Genomic DNA, 20,450 nt, shown 5'->3' on the forward strand with positions numbered 1-20,450 from the left:
TTTGGTGAGTAGACTTGCCATCTTCCCAGTTCTTGGGTGTCTGAAAGAGACTTGATAGGGGCCCTTGAGAGGTGCTCTCTGTTCTGAACAATGTTGCAGATGTGTTTATAAGTGGGATTGCAGGATCGAATGGTAGTTCTAACACTAGGTTTTAAGCAACCCCCATACTGTTCTCCATAATGGTTATAGCAATTTATACTCCCACCAACAGTGTCGGGGGGTTTCCTTTTCCCTACACTCTCTCCAGAATTTATTATTTGTAGGTTTTTTTTTTGTTTTTTTTTTTTTTTTTTTTGACGATGGCCGTTCTGATCAGTGTGAGGTATGCCTCAGTAGCTTTGATTTGCATTTCTCTAATAACTGGTGGTGCTAAGCATTTCCTGTGCTTCTTGGCCATCGTGTCTTCTTTGGAGAAACGTCTATTTAGGTTTTCTGCTCACGTTTCAAGCGCATTGTTTTGTGTCTTTGTTGAGTTGTATGAGCTGTTGGGATATTGTGGAGATAAATCCCTTCTCAGTGGCTTTGTTCCAAATATTTTCTCCCATTCTGTGGGTTGTCTTTTCATTTTGTTTATGGTTTCCTTTGCTGTGGAAAAGCTTTTAAGTTTAATTAGGTCCCATTTCTTTATTTTCTTTACTCTAGGAGGAGGATCCAAAAAGATACTGCAGCATTTATGTCCAAAAGTGTTCTGTGTTTTCCTATATGACTTTTATAATATCTGGCCTTATTTTTAAGAATTTAATCCATTCCGAGTTTACTTTTGATGGTGTTACAGTTTCGATGACTGTGGCTTTGTAGTATAGCCTGAACTCATGGAGTCGAATTCCTCCAGCCCTGCTTTTTCTTTCTCAGAAATGCTTTGGCTATTTGGGTTCTTTTGTTTTTCCATACAAACTAAGAAATTATTTGTTCTGATTATTCGTGAAAAATGCCACTGGTAATTTGATAAGTACTGCATTGACTCTATCGGAGAAGGCATTGGCACCCCACTCTAGTACTCTTGCCTGGAAAATCCCATGGACAGAGGAGCCTGGTAGGCTGCAGTCCATGAGGTTGCTAAGAGTCGGACATGACTGAGCAATTTCACTTTGACTTTTCACTTTCCTGCATTGTAGAAGGAAATGGCAGCCCACTCCAGTGTTCTTGCCTGGAGAGTCCCACGGTCGGGGGAAACTGGTGGGCTGCTGTCTGTGGTGTCGCACAGAATTGGACATGACTGAAGTGACTTAGCAGCAGCAGCAGTAGCAGCAGCAGCATTGATTCTATAGATTGCCTTGATCAGTATAGTCATTTTGACACTATTGATTCTTCAGTCCAAGAAAATGGTTTATCGTCCATCTGCTGGTGTCCTATTTGATTTCTTTTATCAACATTTTCAGAATGAAGAACTTTCGCCTCCTTGGTGTATGTTAGTTGCCCAGTTGTGTCCAACTCTGCAACCCTCTGGATGGTAGCCCGTCAGGCTCCTCTGTCCATGGGATTCTCCAGACAAGAATACGGAAGTGGGTTGCCATTTCCTTCTCCAGGGGATCTTCCCAACCTAGGGATCAAACCCACATCTCCTGCTTGGCAGGTGGATTCTTTACCATTGAGCCACCTGGGAAGGCCATAGCAATGTTTCATTGTTATTTTAATTTGAAACTAGTAAATGCTGTCAAACATCATTTTATGCATGTTTGCCATCCATACAACTGTGTTGAAATGTCTGTTCAATTCTTTTTCCCATTTTTCAATTGGATTTTTTTGTATGTTACTATTGAATTTTAAGAATTTGTATATTTTGAATGAAAGACCTTTATCATACAGATATTTTGCAAATAGTTTCATCCAACATATGGCTTGTGTTTTTATTCTCTTAAGTGTCTTGAAGTAGAGCAAAAGTTTTAAGTTTTAACAAAGTATAAATTACTAATTTTTTAAGGAAAGTGCTTGTGATGTTGATATTATATGTAAAAACTTATGGCCAAATCCAAGGTCATAAAGATTTTCTCCTGTGTTATTTTATAGAAGTTTTATATTATTGTGCTTTACATTTAGGTCTATGATATAGTTTTCACAAAAAGTAACTAAAAATATAAGTTCTGTATCTAGATTTAATTGTTTTTTCATGTATGGATGTCCAATCATTTTAACATCACTTCTTACAAAGGTGATTCTTTATCCATTCCCTTGCTTTTCTGTGTTCAAATGTCTTCACGCTTTGGATCAGCAGCCCTGTGATCTGAGCTCTCTGATGAATTTAAACGGTAATCACTGATTTTCTGTTTGTTCAGCAATTTTGTTTTTGTGTGGAAGTGATAGCTTCTAAGATCTTTCTGTGTTGGAGCTAAAATCAAGCCTTCCCTTATTTATATTTAATTATTATTTATGTTTTTATTTTCATATCTCCTATAATATTTTAATTTAACTGATTTTGAAATATGAGGTTACAGTTTTCACATTATTTTGTAAGCATGCCTTTCTGGCATTTTTTTCTTCTTATTAAGGGTATTATTTTATTTTTTATTATTCTCTTGAAAGTATTAATTGTTCAGTCATGTCCAACCCTTTGTGACCCCATGGGCTGTAGCCTGCCAGGCTCTTCTGTCCATGGGATTCTCCAGGCAAGAATACTGGAGTGAGTAACCATTCCTTCCCCCAGGGGATCTTCCCACCCTGGGAATCAAGCACAGGGCCCCTGCACTGCAGGCAGATTCTTGCCCATCTGAGCCACCTATTTCTCTTTTACATTTAGTGAAACTAAGGATTCAGCCATGATTACTTGCTGCTGTTTGTTCTTGCTTTCAAAACTTTTAAAAAACAGAACAGGTAAGGATAGCTGTTCTGACTTCATTACACCAAATTTCTATGTTCCATTGTTTTCATGAAGTGTTAAACTTCATATCATACAAATGAATGACCATCTCTGTCGTCCCCTTCTTCTCTTGCCTCAGTCTTTCCCAGCATTGGGGTCTTTTCTAAGGTATACACTCTTCCCGTCATGTGGCCAAAGTATTGGAGCTTCAGCATCAGTCTTTCCAATGAATATTCAGGACTGATTTCCTTTAGGATGGACTGATTAGATCTCCTTGCAGTCTGAGGAATTCTCAAGAGTCTTCTCCAACACCACAGTTCAAAAGTATCCATTCTTCGGTGTTCAGCCTTCTTAACAGTCCAACTCTCACATCCATACATGACTACTCGAAAAACCATAGCTTTGATTATGTGGACCTTTGCTGGCAATGTAATGTCTCTGCTTTTTAATATGTCGTATAGGTTTGTGATAGCTTTTCTTCCAAGGACCAAGCAAGCGTCTTCTAATTTCATGGCTGCCGTCACCATCCGCAGTGGTTTTGGAGCCCAAGAAAACAGAGTTTGTCATGGTTTCCATCGTTTCCCCATGTATTTGCCATGAGGTGATGGGACCAGTTGCCATGACCTTATTTAGTTTTTTGAATGTTGAGTTTTCAGCCAACTTTCACTCTCCTCTTTCACCTTCATCAAGGTGCTCTTTAGTTCCTCTTTGCTTTCTGCCATAAGAGTGGTGTCATCTGATATCTGAGTTTATTGATATTTTTCCTGGCAATCTTGATTCCAACTTGTGCTTCATCTAGCCCTGCATTTTGCATGATGTACTCTGTATATAAGTTAAATAATCAGGGTGACAATATACAGCCTTGACATATTCCTTTCTCAACTTGGAACCAGTCTGTTGTTCTATGTCTGGCTCTAACTGTTGCCTCTTGACCTGTATACAGATTTCTCAGGAGGCAGGTCAGATGGTCTGGTATTCCCATCTCTTGAAGGATTTTCCAGTTTGTTGTGATCCACACAATCAAAAGCTTTAGCATAGTCAATAAAACAGAAGTATTTGTTCTTCTGGAACTCTCTTGTTTCTTCTGTGATCCAGCAGATGTTGGCAATTTGATCTCTGGTTCCTCTACCTTTTCTAAATCCAGCTTGAACATGTGGAAGGTCTCAGTTCATGTACTATTGAAATCTAGCTTGGAGAATTTTGAGCAGTACTTTGCTAGCATGTGAAATGAGTGCAATTGTGCAGTAGTTTGAACATTCTTTGGCATTGCCCTCCTTGGGATTAGAATGAAAACTGACCTTTCCCAGTCCTGTGACCACTGCTGAATTTTCCAGATTTGCTGGCATATTGAGTGCAGCACTTCAACAGCATCAAAAAAAAAAAAAGGGGCTTATGCCAGCCCGCCGTGGCTCTCGGGACTGCTGTAGTCAGTGCCCCTGACCCTGCAGCAGGTCACTGTCGACCCACCCTTCTTCAGAGACTCACAGGAAATGAGCGCACGTCCTTCTACTCTGCCATCTTATAGACTAGCTAGTCCCTCCCATCAGGAAGTTTCCACAAGCCTCTTTATCCTTCTCCGTCAGAGGGCAGACAGAATGAAAACCACGATCACAGGAAACTAACCAAACTGACCACATGGACCACAGCCTTGTCCAACTCAATGAAACTACAAGCCATGCTGTGTAGGGCCACCCAAGATGGACGGGTCATGGTGGAGAGTTCTGACAGAAGGTGGTCCACTGGAGAAGGGAATGGCAAACCACTTCAGCATTCTTGCCTTGAGATATGAACATACTCAACTATACACACACACGCACACACACACACACACACATGCATTCTTTTAAAGATGTTCTTCCATATAGATTATACAGCATATTGAGTAGGATTATCTGTGCTATACAGTAAGCCCTTGTTGATTATTATTATATGTATAGTACTGTATTTATGTTAATCCCACATTCCTGATTTATCCCTTCCCATCACTTTCCCCTTTGGGAATCATAAGTTTGTTTTCAAAGTCTGTCATTCTGTTTCTGTTTTGTAAATAAATTCATTTGTATCATCATTTTAGCTTCCACATATAAGCAATATCGTAAGTATTTGTCTTTATCTGATTTACTTCACATAGTATGATAATCTCTAGGCCCGTCCATGTTGCTAGAAACGGCATTATTTCATTCCAGTATTCAATCGTCTGTGTGTGTGTATATATATATATATCCCACATCTTCTTCATTCCTCTGTCTGTGGACATTTAGGTCACTTCATGTCTTTCTGAATTTTGGTTTTCCCCAGACCGTGCCCAGGAGTAGGATTGCTGGATCATTTGTTGTTGTCGTTCTGTTGCTAAGTTGTGGCCAGCTCTTTCATGGACTGCAGCTCCCCAGGCTCTCCTGTCCTCCACTGTCTCCTAGAGTTTGCTCAAATCCATCAGTGATACTATCTAACCATCTTATCCTCTGCCATCCCCTTCCCTTTTGCCTTCAATCTTTTCCAGCATTAGGGATTTTCCAATAAGTTGGCTCTTCACATCAGGTGTCCAAAGGATTGGAGTTTGAGCTTCAGCATCAGTCCTTCCAATGAATATTTAGGACTGATTTCCTTTAGGATGGACTGGGTGGATCTCCTTGCTGTCCAAGGTACTTTCAAGAGTCTTCTCCAACACCACAGTTCAGAAGCATCAATTCTTCGGCACTCAGCCTTCATTATGATCCAACTCTCATATCCATACATGACTACTGGAAAAACCACAGCTTTGGCTATATGAACTTTTGTCAGCAAAGTGGTATCTCTGCTTTTTAAGACACTGTCTAGGTTTGTCATAGCTTCCCTTCCAAGGAACAAGTGTCTTTCAATTTCATGGCTGCAGTCACCATCTGCAGTGACTTTGGAGCCCAAGAAAATAAAATCTGTCACTGCTTCCACTTTTTCCCCTTCCGTTTGTCATGAAGCGATGGGACTGGACGCCATGATCTTAAATTATTGATTGTTGAGTTTCAAGCCACCTTTTTCACTCTCCTCTTTCACCTTCACCAAGAGGCTCCTTAGTTCTTTGTGCCATTAGAGTGGTATCATATGCATATTTGAGGTTGTTATTTCTCCTGGCAGTCTTGATTCCAGCTTGATCATATAATAATTGCTGGATCATATAATAATTTTTCAAAGAACCACCACTGAAGTTTTATCAATCTACATTCCAACAGTGTAGGAGGGTTCCTTTTTCCCCACATCCTCTCATGCATTTATTATTTGTAGACTTTTTGAGGTTTGTCATTTTGAGCAGTATGAGGTGATCTGGCATTTTAGTTTTGATTTGCATTTCTCTAATAATCAGCAATGTTTAGATGAGAGTGGATACCCTTATCTTGTTCCTGATTTCGAGGAAATGCTTTCAGCTTTTCACGTTGAGTAGGATGTTAGCTTTGGGTTTGTCATATATGAGGTTTATTATATTGAAGCAGGTAACCACTGTGTTCACTTTATGGAGAGTTGTCATAAATGGGTGTTGAATTCTGTCCAAAGCTTTTTGTGTATTGAGATGATCATGCGGTTTTTATTCTTCAGTTTGTTAATGTGATGTATCACACTGGTTTATTTGCAGATACTGAGAAATCACTATATGCCTGGAATAAATCCCAGTTGGTCATGGGGTATGATCCTTTTAATGTGTTGTTGGATTCGGTTTGCTACTATTTAGTTGAGAATTTTTGCATCTGTGTTCATCAGTGAACTTTATTTTTTCATGGTGTCTTTATCTGGTTTTGGTATCAGGGTAATAGCCTCTTAGAACGAGTTTTTGAGAATTACTTTTTCTTCAGTTTTTTTGAATAGTTTCAGAAGGCTAGGTATTTACTCCTCTCTGATTCTTGAGAGTCCCTTGGACTGCAGCGAGATCCAACCAGTCCATTCTGAAGGAGGTCAGCCCTGGGATTTCTGTGGAGGGAATGATGCTGAAGCTGAAACTCCAGTACTTTGGCCACCTCATTCAATGAGTTGACTCACTGGAAAAGACTCTGATGCTGGGAGGGATTGGAGGCAGGAGGAGAAGGGGACGACAGAGGATGAGATGGCTGGATGGCGTCACTGACTCGATGGACGTGAGTCTGAGTGAACTCCGGGAGTTGGTGATGGACAGGGAGGCCTGGTGTGCTGTGATTCATGGGGTCTCAAAGAGTCAGACACAACTGAACGACTGAACTGAACTGAACTGTTTGTTAGAATTCCACTGTGAAGACATCTTGTCCTGGACTTTTGTTTGTTGAGACTTTATACATCACACTTTCAATTCCAGTACTTGTGATTGGTCTGTTCATATTTTGTATTTCTTCCTGGTTGACACTTGGACGATTGCACCTTTCTAAGAATTTGTCCATTTTTTCTAGGTTGTTCATTTTGTTGGCATATAATTGTGTGCAGTAGTCTCTTATGATCCTTTATTTATTTGTTCTCAGTTGTAACTTCTCCTTTTTCTTTTATCATTTTATTGATTTGAGCCCTTTCCCCTTTTTGGTGATGTGGCTGGCCAAAGGTTTGTCAGTTTTTGTTTTTCATTTCAAAGAGCCGGCTTTTGGTTCATTGATCTTTCCTATTGTTTTCTTCTGCAGGCAGGCCCCACTGGCCTTTAAAGCCAAATGCTCTGGGGGCTCCTTGTCCTGTTGCCAGAACCCCCAGCCGTGGAGCCTGACAGGAGACACAGAGCTCTCACTCCTGTGTGAGAGCCTCTGCGATACAGTTATTTTCCAGTTGGTGCGTCACCCTCACAGCGGTTATTGGATTATATCAGGAAGGCGTCCATCCTACCTTGTTGTGGCGGCTTCTTTTTTTATCTTTGGATATCAAGTATCTTTTTTAGAGGGTTCCAGTCCTTTTTTGTCAAGGGTTGTCCAGCAGTTAGTTGTGATTCTGGTGTTTTCATGCGAGGAGGTGGGCTCACCTCCTTCTCTGCCATCTTGTTTCCTGTCCACTATCTCTGCAGCACTCAGTCATGAGTCATGTTTTTGTAACGTAGTACAGCAGCCAGAGGGTTTCATATGAAGCCACCTCTTCAGATTGGCGGATGTAATGCAGTCAGAGTGATGTTTCTAGACCTGCTCTCTGAGTCAAATTATAGCAGAGCATGATTGGTCAAATCAGGTCTGTTCGCAACACAGGTGAGCCACACTGAATTTGCCAGCAGAGGTGTGCGTTTGTTTTTAACTAGGACTTCTGTCTCCTTTGACTTATATGCTAAATCACGTCTCCCACCTGGATTCATCCTCTGAAGCCCTAACACCCAAAATGACTGCACTTAAATATAGGACCTAGAAGAAGGTAGCATCATAACAAACTGTGGAAAATTCTTAAAGAGATGAGAATAACAACCTGACCTGCCTTTTGAAAAAACTGTATGCAGGTCAGGAAGCAACATTTAGAACTGGAGATGGATCAACAGACTGATTCCAAATAGGGAAAGGAGTACGTTAAGGCTGTATAATGTCATCTTGTTTATTTAACTTATATGCAGAGCACATCATGAGAAACGCTGGGCTGGAAGAAGCACAAGCTGGAATCAAGATTGCCAGGAGAAATACAAATAACCTCAGATATGCAGATGACACCACCCTTATGGCAGAAAGCAAAGAAGAAATAAAGAGCCTCTTGATGAAAGCGAAAGAGGAGAGTGAAAAATTTGGCTTAAAACTCAGCATTCAGAAAACGAAGATCATGGCATCTGGTCCCATGACTTCATGGGAAATAGATGGGGAAACGGTAGAAACAGTGTCAGACTTTATTTCTGGGGGCTCCAAAATCACTGCAGATGGTGATTGCAGCCATGAAAGTAAAAGACGCTTACTCCTTGGAAGAAAAGTAATGACCAACCTAGATAGCATATTCAAAAGCAGAGACATTACTTTGCCGACTAAGGTCCATCTAGTCAAGGCTATGGTTTTTCCAGTAGTCATGTATGGATGTGAGAGTTGGACTGTGAAGAAGGCTGAGCGCCGAAGAATTGATGCGTTTGAACTGTGGTGTTGGAGAAGACTCTTGAGAGTCCCTTGGACTGCAAGGAGAGCCAACCAGTCCATTCTGAAGGAGATCAGCCCTGGGATTTCTTTGGAAGAACTGATTCTGAAGCTGAAACTCCAATACTTTGGCCACTTGATGGGAAGAACTGACTCATTGGAAAAGACCCTGATGCTGGGAAAGATTGAAGGCAGAACAAGGGGATGACAGAGGATGAGATGGTTGCATGGCATCACTGACTCGGTGGACAAGAGTTTGAGTAAACTCCATGAGTTGGTGATGGACAGGGAGGCCTGACGTGCTGCAGTCCATGGGGTTGCAAAGAGTCAGACATGACTGAGCGACTGAACTGAACTGATGGTCAATTAAAAATGTGCTAATTTTAGGCATACAGCACAGTGATTCAGTTATGTGTAGACATATGTCCCTTCCTTTTCCCTTTTTTCCCAAGTAGGTTATTACAGAATATTGAGTAGAGTTTCATGTGCTATATAGTTGATCATTGTTGATTATTTTATATATAGTCATGTGTTTATTTTCATCTCAAACTACTAATTTATCCCTCCCCTGCCCATTTTCCCCCTTTGGCAAGCATAAGTTTGTTTTCTGAGTCTGTAAGTCTATTTCTGTTTTGTAAATCAGTTCATTTGTATCACTTTTTAGATTTCAATATTAATAATATATATTTGTCTTTCTCTGTCTGACTTCACTTAGTTGATAATCTCCAGGTCCATCCATGTTGTTGCAAATGGCATTATTTCATTCTTTATATGGCTGTCATATTCCATTGTGTGTGTGTTTGTGTGTTTATGTGTATATGTATACATATATATATCCTCTTTATTTTTTCATCTATTTGACATTTTTGTTGCTTCCGTGTCTTGGCTACTGTAAACCCTGCTGCTGCGAATACTGAGGAACATGTATATTATTGAATTGTTTTTCTCTGGCTATATGCCCACGTGGTGGATTGCTGGATCATGTGGTGGCTCTCCTTGTAGTTTTTCAGTTCAGTTAGTCGCTCAGTTGTGTCCAATTCTTTGTGACCCCATAAATCGCAGCAGGCCAGGCCTCCCTGTCCATCACCAACTCCCGGAGTTCACTCAGACTCAAGCCCATCGAATCCATGATGCCATCCAGCCATCTCATCCTCGGTCGTCCCCTTCTCCTCCTGCTTCCAATTCCTCCCAGCATCAGAGTCTTTTCCAATGAGTCAACTCTTCGCATGAGGTGGCCAAAGTACTGGAGTTTCAGCTTCAGCATCATTCCTTCCAATGAAATCCCAGGGCTGATCTCCTTCAGAGTGGACTGGTTGGATCTCCTTGCAGTCCAAGGGACTCTCAAGAGTCTTCTCCAAAACCACAGTTCAAACGCATCAATTCTTCGGCACTCATCCTTCTTCACAGTCCAACTCTCACATCCATACATGACCACAGGAAAAACCATAGCCTTGACTAGACAGACCTTTGTTGCTTTGTAGTATAGTCCAAAGTCAGGGAACCTGATTCTTCCAGCTGATTTTCTCTCTCAGGATTGCTTTGGCTATTCATGTACTTTGTGTTTCCATAAATTTAAACAAATATTGTTCTAGTTCTCTGAAAAATGCTGTTGGTAATTTGATAGAGATTGCATTGAATCTGTAACTTACTTTTGGAAGTACAGTCATTTTGATGATATTGATTCTTCTACTCCAAGAACAGGTATCTTTCCATCTGTCTGTGTATCTTCAGTTTCTTTCATCAGCATCTTACAGTTTTCAGAGTACAGGTTTTTGTCTCCTTAAGTAGGTTTATTCCTAGATATCTTGTTCTTTCTGATGTGATGGTAAATGGAATTGTTTCATTAATTGCTCTTTCTGACCATTTGTTAGTGTATAAAAATGCAAGAAATTTCTGTGAACTAATTTTGCATGCTGAAACATTACCCAATTCATTGATAACATCTAGTAGTTTTCTGGTAGCATTGTTAAGATATTCTGTGTATGGTATAATGTCATCTTCAAACAGTGACAGTTTAATTCTTCTTTTCAAATGTGGATTACCTTTATTTCTTTTTCTTCTGACTTCTGTGGCTAGGATTTCCAAAACTATTTTGAATAAATGTGAGAATGGATGTTTTTGTCTTGTTGCTGATCTTAAAGGAAATGTTTCCAGCTTTTCAATGGTGAATTAGCTGTGGGTTGTCATATAGAGCCTTTATTATGTTTAGGTAGGCTCCCTCTATACCCACTTTCTGGAGAGTTTTTATAATAAATGAATGTTGAATTTTGTCAAAAGCTTTTTCTGCTTCTATTGAGATGATCATATGTTTTAATTCTCCAATTTGTTAATGTTGTATACCACATAGATTTGTGGATAGAAGACAGATCCCACTTGATCACAGGGTATGATCGTTTTGATGTGTTTTGGGGGTTAGATTTGCTAACATTTTGTTGAGGATTTCTGCATCTATGTTTATCAGTGATGTTGGCTTGTCATTATCTTTTTGTGTGTGTGTGTTATCTTTGTCTGATTTTGGTATCACAGTGATGGTGGCCTTATAGAATGAGTTCAGAAGTGTTTCTTCCTCTGAAGTTTTTGGAAGATTTTGAGAAATATGGTGTTAATTCTTCTCTAAATGTCTGGATTCACCTCTGAAGGCATCTACTCCTGGACTTTGGTTTGTTGGGATTTTTTAAATCACCATTTCAGTGCTTGTGATTGGTGTGTTCATATTTTCTGTTTTTTTCCTGACCAGTCTTGTAAGTTGTACCTTTCTAATAATTTGTCCATTTCTTTTAGGTTGTCCATTTAATCAACATATAGTTGCTTGTAGTAGGCTCTTATGATTCTTTATATTTCTGTGATGTCAGCTTTAACTTCTTTCATTTCTAATTTTATCAGTTGAGCCTTTTCCTTCTTGATGACTCTGCATTAAAGATTTATTGTCTTACTTTTCAAAGAACCAGTTTTTAGTTTTACTGATCTTTTCTATTGTTTTCACTGTCTCTGTTTCACTTATTTCTGTTCCGATGTTTATGATTTCTTTCCTTCTACTAACTTTGGGTTTTGTTTTTCTGTCCCTTGTTACTTTAGGTGTAAGATCAAGTTGTCTATTGTAGATTTCTCTTCTTTCCTGAGTTAAGATTATGTTGCTGCAAACTTCCCTCTTAGAACTGCTTTTGCTGTGTCCCACCCATAAGATTTGGATTGTTGTGGTTTCATTGTCATCTTTTTTTTTTTTCTCTCATTGACCCATTGGTACTTAGTAACATATTGTTTAGCCTCTACATCTTTGTGTGTTTTAGATTTTTTTTTTTTTTTTGTAATTACTTTCTAATCTCAGAGCATTGTGTTTGGGAAAGATGCTTGACATGATTTCAATTTTCTTAAATTTTACCAGGCTTCATTTATGGCCCAAGATGTCACCTATTCTGGAGAAGTTTCCATATGCACTTGAGAGGAAAGTTTATTCACCTCTTTCAAATGGAATGTTCTTTAAATATCAATTCAGTCTGCTTGGTCCACTGTGCTGTTTAAGGCTCATGTTTCCTTATTGATTTTCTGTCTGGATGATCTTTCTATTGGTACAAGTGTTGTGTTATTCAGGTCCTCCAATACTATTGTGCTACTCTTTCCCCTCTTATTGCTCTCAGCATTTGCCTTACATGTTGAGGACCTCCTGTGTGGGTGTGTATGTATTTACAATGTTTATATCTTCTTGGTTCAATCCTGTGATCATTCTGTAGTGTAATTTTTTGTTTCTTGCAACTGTCTTTATTTTAAAATCTATTTTTCTTATATTATGTTGATACTTCAGCTTTCTTTTGGTTTCCTTTGCAAGGAATACCTTTTTCCATCCCCTCCTTCCCCCCACCATTTTCAGTTTGTATGTGTCCCTCGGCTTGAAGCTGGTCTCTTGTACACAGCATATATGGGGTTCTTGTTTTTGTATCCATCAGCCAATATATGTTTTTTTTTTTTTTTTGGTTGGAGCATTTAATCCATTTACATTTAAGGTAATTATGATATGTGTGTACTTACTACTATTTTGTTAATTGTTTAGGATTTGTGATCATAGTTCTTTTCTCTTCCCTTCCTCTTTTGTTCTCTTTTCCTATGATTTGTGGATATCTTCACTGTTGTATTAGCATTGCTTTCTGTGACGGTATCTATTGTAGTTTTTGGTTTGTGGTTGCCGCAGATTTTTGATACAGCAAATCTATATACACGAGGTTTTTTTAAGTTGCTGGTCTTTTTCAAATGCATTTCCCATTTCCTGCATTTTAGTCTTCTTTCCTCATCATTACTTATTTTGGTATCATATTTGTTTGTTGATTTCCTACTGTTACTGTGTGTCTCTCTTTACCAGCTTTACAATTTGTGATTTTCTTGTTTCTAGTTCTGACCTCTTTTTTTTTTTTTTCTTTCCTATAGATGTTCCTTTAGCATTTGTTCTGAAGTTGGTTTGGTGGTGCTGAATTCTCTGATCTTTTGCTTCTCTGTAAAGCTTTTGATTTCTCTGCCACCTCTGAATGAGAGCCTTGTGGCATAGGGTGTTCTTGTTTTTAGGTTTTTTCCCTGTCTTCACTTTAAATGTATCCTGTGACTCCTTTCTGTTCTGCAGAGTTTCTGCTGAAAAATCAGCTGGTAGCCTGATGGGGACTTGCTCGTATCTTATTTGTTGCTCTTCCTGTGTTGCCTTCACTGTTTTTTCTTTGTATTTAATATTTGTTAATTTGATTGGTGCCGAGAGCCAGTGTGAGGAACTCTGCCCATGGCAAAGGTCATGAGGAAGGAGGCTTCGGCATACGCAAAGGCGGGATCGAGCCTCAGGAAACCCCCTGTTCCCGAGCATCTACCCCCTAAACCAGAGTCTACCTACTTTACTGTTTCATGCTCTCACCTCCACCTCTGACTTTATGGGGGGCTGTTCCCCACTGGTTCTCTCGGAGAAGGAGTTAACTTACAGCTGCAAGTCAATAAAAATTCCTGGGCGTGACAAGTGTTTCAACTTACGAACTCCTCTGAAGGTTACCTAGCCTGCCTGTACAGGTTTGTCCGGCTACATGTGATTGTTTACAGCCTCCCGACCGTGACAGGCATGAGATGTTTTAGACTTACTAAAGGCAGATTCTTTTGGGAAGTTAGAAATTATCAGTATAGTGGGTTGGTTAGGAATTATATTGGTAAAGGGTTTTTCATTTGTGGTGCCAATAATTGCTGCTAAGTCTCCATATTCCCTGCCCTGGGTGTGACAAGGGTGTCTCAGGTCAAACCTCTCTGCTGGCAGACTAGTTTGTGTGACAGGATTATCCATACTCCTGATTGTTTACTACCTCTCAACCATAAACAGCACAGAGGGTTTGGAGTATTTTGAAAATCTTAATTAGCATAGAGCTTTTCTCATTGTTGAGTCAATGATTGCCGCCAGGCCTCCATATCCTTAGGCACCTGGGAATATATTAATGTATTTGGAATATAGAAAAGGAAATATAGTAGTTTTTGATGTTAGCAATACTAGACCTTTTGAGTTAATGAATTTTCTCTTTTGTTATAGATCACTGTACTTTGTTATTAATCACTGCGTCCTTGCTATTCAAAAATGTAACTTTATCACTATCTTAAGACTAAATAGATCTTAAGGGGAACATTGGTGAAGGGTTTTCATTTGTTGGGCTGATGTTTGCTGCTAAATCTCCATATTCCCTGCCCTTATAATGAATATAACTAGCATATAGGAGAAAGAAGTATTAACCTTTAGGATTAATCATGTTAACCTTGGGTTAAATAAATTCCTTTCTTAGTTGTAACCCACTACACCCTCACCCTATAGGAATGCAACTTTATCTGCTACCTTCAGAGGGTGGCGCCTGGTTTAAGAAAAATCACCCCTGGAAAATAAGTTTTTTGGTTAACTGACCATTATCAGAAAGAAAGGGTCGTAAAATGTCAGCAGGCCTCATGGCCAGAAGATGATGTAAAACCCCTAAGACCTTTTTTATACATTTATGTGAAGCACCTGATTTTGATAAAGGTCAGGACTGCTGACCCCCATGTGACTTTAAAATTTCCATTTGTCTCTATGTGTAACAAAAGGTATATAAGCAAACCTAAAAAATAAAGAGATCGGATCAGTTTCTGGAAAGACTAATTCCCCCGTGTCGTTCTTTCTTTCCCCTTCTGGCTGAATTCCCATCTGGAGCGTGGGTACTCACCATGTCTACTTACTTGCCCTGGCTTCTAAGATCCGTGAGAGAGGGAGCCCAAGGCGGGGCACCCTCCGATATTCAAATGGGCGCCGGTGGCCCAACGTAGATGGTGCAAATTCCTTGTCTTGGAGTTTTATTGGTATCCCACGTAAACCAAGTTATTCAGCCTCTTTTTCTCCACTAATTTTCCTACTACACTATTCCTTTCTAATCTCTCTTTAGATTTGTAATTAAATAAGTTTTTTCCTAGGATGCCTGCTCCGTCTCTTCTTCGAATTACCCTGGACCCACCAGGGCTGGACCCCGGGAGATTGGCGTGTTGTAACATGTCTGTTGGTGCTGCTGTGGGCCCCACTTTAACCATGGAATGCTGACAGTAGGCCCTGGTGTTTCTCAGGTGTTTTAAAGATTGGAATATAATTACTTTACAATATTGTGTTACTTTCTGCTTTACCACGAAGTTCATCAGCTTTATGTATACATATATCCTCTGTCTCTTAATTCTCCCTCCCACAGCCTCCCATCCCACCACCCTAGGTCATCACAGAGCACTATGCTGAGCGCCTGTGCTATAAAGCAGGTTCCCACGAACTGTCTGCTTTGCACATGGTAGTGTATAGAGGTCAATCGTAATCTCCCAATTTATCCTACCCTCCTCTTCCCCCAACTCCATGTCTACATGTGCATTCTCTATATGTGTCTCTATTCTTGCCCTGCAATGGTTCAATACCATTTTTCTGTTAATAGTGTCCATATGTATGCATTTATATACAATGTTTTTCTGACTTCACTCTGCAAGACAAAAACTGTAGGCTCTTCCACATCACTAAAATGACCTTTTTTTTTTTTTTTTACAATTGAGCAACATTCCATTATATCTAAGTATCTTCTTTATCCATTCATTTGCTAATGGACATCTAGACTGCTTTAATGTCGTGGCTATTGCAAATAGAGCTGCAATTAACGCTGGAGTGCATGTGTCTTTTTGAATTATGATGTTGTCTGGGTATATGCCAGGAGTAGGATTGCTGGGTCATATTGTGGTTCTAATTTTAGTTTTTTAAGGAATATCCATACTGTTCTGCGTAGTGGCTATATCAATTTACATTCCCACCAACAGTGTAAGAGGTTTCCCTTTTCTCCACACCCTTGCCAGCGTTTATTATTAGTAGATTTGTTGATGATGGCTGTTCTGACTGGTGTGAGGTTATACCTCACTGTAGTTTTGATTTGCATTTCTCAAATAATTAGTGATGTTGAGCATCTTTTCATGTGCCTCTTGGCCATCTGTATGTCTTCTTTGGAGAAGTGTCTGTTTAGGTCTTCTGCTTACTTTTTGATTGGCTTCTTTGTTTTTTGATATTGAGTTGCATGAACTGTTTATATATTTTGGAAATTAATCCTTTGCCACTTGCTTCATTTGCATTTACTTTCTCTCATTCTGAGTGCTGTCCTTTCATCTTGTTTATGGTTTCCTAGATGGGGAAACAGTGGAAACAGTGTCAGACTTTGGTTTTGGGCTCCAAAATCACTGCAGATGGTGACTGCAGCAATGAAATTAAAAGACGCTTACTCCCTGGAAGGAAAGTTATGACCAACCTAGATACCATATTAAAAAGCAGAGATATTACTTTGCCAACAAAGGTCTGTCTAGTCAAGGCCATGGTTTTTCCAGTAGTCATGTATGGATGTGAGAGTTGGACTGTGAAGAAAGCTGAGTGCCAAAGAATTTATGCTTTTGAACTGTGGTGTTGGAGAAGACTCTTGAGAGTCCCTTGGACTGCAAGGAGATCCAACAAGTCCATCCTAAAGGAGATAAGTCCTGGGTGTTCATTGGAAGGACTGATGCTGAGGCTGAAACTTACCTCATGGGAAGAGTTGACTCATTGGAAAAGACCCTGATGCTGGGAGGGATTGAGGGCAGGAGGAGAAGGGGACGACCGAGGATGAGATGGCTGGATGGCATCACAAATTCGATGCACATGAGTTTGGGTGAACTCCAGGAGCTGGTGATAGACAAGGAGGCCTGGCCTGCTGTGATTCATCGGGTCACAAAGAGTCAGATATGACTGAGTGACTGAACTGTACTTGCTGTGCAAAAGTTTTAAAGTTTGATTATATCTCATTTTATTTTTGTTTGCTTCCCTGTTGGCTCAGATGGTAAAGTGTCTTCCTGCAATGCAGGAGACCCAGGTTCGATCCCTGGATCGGAAAGATCCCCTAGAGAAGGAAATGGCAATCCACTCCAGTACTCTTGCCTGGATAATTCCATGGACAGAGAAGCCTGGTAGGCTACAGTCCATGGGGTCACAAAGAGTCAGACACAACTGAGCAAATTCACTTTCTTTCTTTCTTGGTTTCATTATACTAGGAGGTGGGATAAAGAAGATCTTACTGTGATTTATGTCAAAGTGTCTTCATTATGTTTTCCTCTAGGATTTTTATAGTGTCAAGTTTTACATTTAGGTCTTTAATCCATTTAGAGTTTATTTTCATATATGGTGTTAGGTAGTGTTCTAATTTCATTCTTTCACATATAGATGTCCGTTTTTCCCAGCACCACTTAATGAAGAGACTGTCCTTTCTCCTTTGTATATTCTTGTCTCCTTTGTATATTCTTGCCTCCTTTGTCATACATTAGGTACTATAGTTGTATGGACTTATCTTTTGGATTTGTATCCTGAACTACTTATCTATATTTCTGTTTTGGGGCCAATACCATATTGTCTTGATTACTGAGGCTTTGTGGTATAGTCTGAAGTCAGGAAGGCTGATTCCTCCAGCCCCATTTTTCTTTCTCCAGATTGCTTTGGCTATTCAGGTTCTTTTGTGTTTCTATCCAAGTGATAAACTTTTTAGTTTTTGATTCTGTGAAAAATTACATTGGTAGTTTTATTTGGTTTGCACTGAATCTGTAATTGTTTTGGGTAGGATAGTCATTTTTTACAATATTCTTTCAATCCAAGAACATGGTATATTTATTCATCTATTTTTTTCATCTTTGATTTCTTTTATCAGTGTCTTATAGTATTCTGAGTACAGGTTTTTGCCTCCTGGGTAGGCTTATTCCTAGCTATTTTATTATTTTTGTTGCAATGGTAAATGAGACTGTTTCCTTAAGTTCTCTTTCACTCTTTTGTTGTTAGTGTATGCAAGAGATTTCTGTGCATCAATTTACATCTTACAACCTTACCAAATTCATTGATTAGGTCCAGTAGATTTCTGATGGCATCTTTAGGATTTTCTATGTATAGTATCATGCCATCAGCAAATAGTGATGGTTTTATTTCTTCTTTTCCAGTTTGTATTTCTTTTTATTCTCTGATTGCCATGGCTAGAACTTCAAAATCTATATTGGATAAGAGTGGCAAGAGTGGGCATCCTTGTCTTGTTGCTGATCATAAAAGAAGTGCTTTGCTTTTCATCACTGAGAATGGTATTTGCTGTGGGTTTGTTGTATACGGCCTTTATTTATATTGTGGCATGTTCCTTCTATGCCCACTTTCTGGAGGATTTTTGTCATAAATGGGTGTGGAATTTTGTTAAAAGCTTTTTCTGCACTTATTGAGATGATCATATGGTTTTTGTGTTTCAATTTGTTAATATAGTGTATCACATTGGCTGATTTGCATATATCAAAGACTCCTTGCATCCCTAGGATAAATCCCACTTAATTGTGGTATATGATCCTTTTAATGTGTTGTTGAAGTCTGTTTGCTAGTATTTTGTTGAGGACTTTTGCATCTGTATTCTTCAGTAATATTGGTCTGTAATTTTATATAATTTTCTTTTTTGTGTGATATCTTTGTCTGGTTTGGGTATTTGGGTGATGGTAGCCTTATAAATCAAGTTTGGGAGTTTCCTTCCCGCTGCAATTTTTTGGAAGAGTCTGCAAAGGAGACATGTTAGGTCTTCTATAAATGTTCGATGGAACTTGCCTGTGAAGCCATCAGGTCCTTGACTTTTGTTTATTGGAAGATTTTTGATTACTCCTTCAATTTCATTACTTGTGATTCGTCTGTTTATATTTTCTATTTCTTATTGGTCCAGTCTTGGAAGGTTGTACCTTTCAATGAATTCGTCCGTTTCTTCCAGGTCATCCATTTTATTGGTATATAGTTGCTTCTGCGGCACCATATGATCCTGTGTATGTCTTCAGTGTCAACTGTAATTTATTCGTTTTTATTTCTAATTTTATTGATTCAGATTTCTCCGTTTTTGAGTCTGACTTAAGTTTTATCAATTTTATTTTTAAAGAACCAACTTTTACTTTCACTGATATTTGCTATTGTTTTGTTTATATTTTACTTCTGCTCTTTTATCATTTCTTCCCTTCCACTGTGGATTCTTTGCTCGTTTTTCTCTGGTTGCATCAGGTGGAAGAGCTGACTGTTTGAGATTTTTCTTCTCTCTTAAGGGGAGAATGAATTGCTGTAAACTTCACTCTTAGAACTGCTTCTGCTGCGTCCCATAGTTTTTGGGTTGTCGTGCTTTCATTGTCATTTGTTTCTACGTAGTTTTTAAATTTCCTGTTTGATTTCCTCAGTGATTTCTTGGTTATTTAGCAGCATATTATTTAGCCTCCATGTGTTTGTGTTGTTTTTTTTTTTATAGTTCTTTTCCTGTAATTGATTTCTAATCTCATAGTGTTGTTGGAAAAGATGCTTGATACAATTTCAGTTTTCTTGAATTTACTGAGGCTTGAATCATGACCCGACATGTGCTCTGTCCTGAAGGATGTTCTGTGTGCACTTGAGAAGAAAGTGAATGCTGCTACTTTCAGGTTGAATGTTTTATGTAAATATCAATTAAGTCTATCTGGTCTATCGTGTCATTTAAAGCTTGTGTTTCCTTATTTATTTTCTATCTTGATGATTTGTCCATTTGTGTAAATGGAATATTAAATCCCCCACTATTTTTGCATTACTGTTGATTTCTCTGTTTTGTTTGTTAGCATTTGCCTTATATATTGAGGTGTTCCTACAGTGGTGCAAAAATACAATTATTATATCTTATTCTTGGATTGATCCTTTGATTATTATGTTGTGACCTTGTCTCTTGTAACAATCTCGATGTTAAAACTATTTCATCTGATTTAAGTGCAACTCAAGCTTTCTTTTTTCTAATTGAACATTTAAACAATTTATTTTTAATCGAAGTTTAATTGCTTTATAATGTTTTAATTTACACTGTGTAACTACATGAACCGCCTATACGTATACTGAGCAACTAAGCACATAGATATATCCTTCTGCTCTTGTGTCTTCCTCCCATGCCCCAAATCCCACCCCAGAGCTGTCCAGATTTTCCAGCACTACTTATTGAAGAGGCTTCCTTTTCTCTATTGTATCTTCTTGCCTTCTGTGTCACAGATTAGGTGACCACAGGTGTGGGGGTTTATTCCGGGGTATCTGTCCTTTACCATTGATCTACATTTCTGTTTTTGTGCCAGTACCATGA

This window comes from Budorcas taxicolor, chromosome 16, assembly GCF_023091745.1.
Source record: "Budorcas taxicolor isolate Tak-1 chromosome 16, Takin1.1, whole genome shotgun sequence".
NCBI classification, from domain to species: Eukaryota; Metazoa; Chordata; class Mammalia; order Artiodactyla; family Bovidae; genus Budorcas; species Budorcas taxicolor.